Source organism: Lactuca virosa, chromosome 3 (genome assembly GCF_052849685.1).
Source record: "Lactuca virosa cultivar CGN04683 chromosome 3, Lactuca_virosa_CGN04683_v6, whole genome shotgun sequence".
NCBI lineage: Eukaryota > Viridiplantae > Streptophyta > Magnoliopsida > Asterales > Asteraceae > Lactuca > Lactuca virosa.
In genome coordinates, this window is record NC_136428.1 from 117,397,854 (window position 1) to 117,400,161 (window position 2,308).

Genomic DNA, 2,308 nt, shown 5'->3' on the forward strand with positions numbered 1-2,308 from the left:
GTAACCTTTATGCAAATGAATTTAAAAAATAACTATTCCTTATTAGATTTCAAAAACTAACCATGATTTTCAAAAATAAAAAGACTTTCGATTTTTGAAAATCACTTATGTTTTACATGAAAAAACATTTTTCGAATACTCTCCAAATTCAACGACTTCGACAATCTGCATCCGCAAACATGTAAAAACATGTAAGTTTTATACTTTTAATTGTAGTGCAGTCCGTTTAAAGTGATTTATTTACTAGAAAAACAACTTTCAAAGTTGAAGAACGTTTTAGAAAATCATACGAGGATTTTTAAAAATGTTCTTCGACTTTGAAAACAAGTTTTATTAGAGTTTTTAGATAGGGTTTCGTTAAACAACTTTTCGTTAAACAACTTTTATACAAGATTTAGTACTTATAAGCTTTGAAGATTATGAACAACTGAAAATTATTTGCGGTGATAAGAACATTTTTAAAAATACATACTTCGAAAAGCATTTCAAAATATTGTGCTCAAAAAAAGGTATTTTGAAAAAACAAGTTTCGAAAATTTTAACATGCCTTTTTTTCTATGCAATTTAGACTGTATTTTGTGATTTTTTTTAACAACTTAATTTTATTAGAAACAACTAGCAATGAGCTAGTTAAGGACAAAAATTACATATGGCTATTTATAATTGGGTTTTGCAACGACGTACTCCAAACAATACAACTTTTCCGTTTATATTCGAGAACATCAAATGACGAAAAACAATCTTCTCAAAAATAGAATAGCACTTCTTGGAAATTGGATCGTTTTGTAGACCAAAGATTTATGCTACTTCTAAATCATCCAAATGGTAGTCATAAATATCACCTCCAATGCTTTTCTCTCCATCAAAGTCAATAACATTATATCCACCCAGGATAATTGTGACATCCCCATTTTCACGGTCAGAAAAGACCGAGATTTTGTTTATGTTTTATAAAAATCAGAGTACCTCTTTTAATAAAAGTGTTGCGGAATTTGTTCCCAGAAAAACATGATAAATACGTTATCAAAGCATTTCCTAAGAAATGTATTTTATTCATTTTAAAACATTTGGGATGTCATCGTCAATACAGAAACATAAGCATAAACAGAACTTACATTTATTTACACTAGTGATCTACATCTCTTTTAAATCTCTCAGTGTAAAGTAGCTTCGTATCGACACATGTGATACAAATAAGCTTGAGTGGGTCAGGTTGGGAAACCTGGTGAGTAAATAGGATTTTCAACCCACAATAATATAATTATTATGTTTAAACATCAAACAATCAACCCAATTACCCATCCTCATTATCTTCCTTACTCTTAAGGATCTACCCTACGAATCAGCTATTCCTCGTTCATTCATTCCTAAGAATTATCCTAAGGAATAGACACGAAATCCATCGTTGCTAATGACACATCTGTCAAGCACAACTACTAATATTATCACTTAGGCGCAGCTGCCAAAATTGTGGCATTCCTTATGAGGCGCATCTGTCGGTATTGTCCTTTAGGCGCATCTGTCGGGGTTATGAGGTTCTCTATTAGGCGCTTCTGCCGGTAGAGTCCTTTTGGCGCATCTGCCTGGGTTATCTCGTTTATTGACAATATCGTTTTCGAGAATCCACTCGCAATACATGTCAATGAGTTTTTATCTCGTTTATCGACAGTATCATTTCCGAGAATCCACTCGCAATACATGTCAATGGGTTTTTAGAGTACAGCTGGTGAATACATAGTTCAAATAACACCTACAGGTTACGAGCCTGCTAGTGCTCCACTGGATTGTCTAGAATAGTCCGTGGTTGTCATCCATACTCTGCTAGATGACGGGGCCAACACTTGGGTAAAAGGTTTCTCTCATGGTTCACCTCCCACCCTTATCGCATGGTCTATATCACCTCTCATCATTTTATTTTTTGTCACACAACAACTATTTCATCTACCCATGTTTTACCCAACACATTTTGTAGATATAAAATACATATACAGTTTAAATCATTTAAAACATGTATAAAAATCTTTCACCCAGCATAGACGGCAAGTATACAGACAATATGCACACATAGCATGTAATTTATATTAAATACTGCATATCTATGTGTAAGAGGAAAGTAATTATGCACTCACTTGTTAAGGTGGTGATTCCGAACTCAGACAGCGCTTCGCTTCTTAAAAATAATTTCCTTCGACGAAACCTAGTATTATTATCACTAGATTTTAGTCTAATATTTACCGTGGCTAATTATTAGTCTTATTATTATTATTATTATTATTATTATTATTATTATTATTATTATTATTATTAT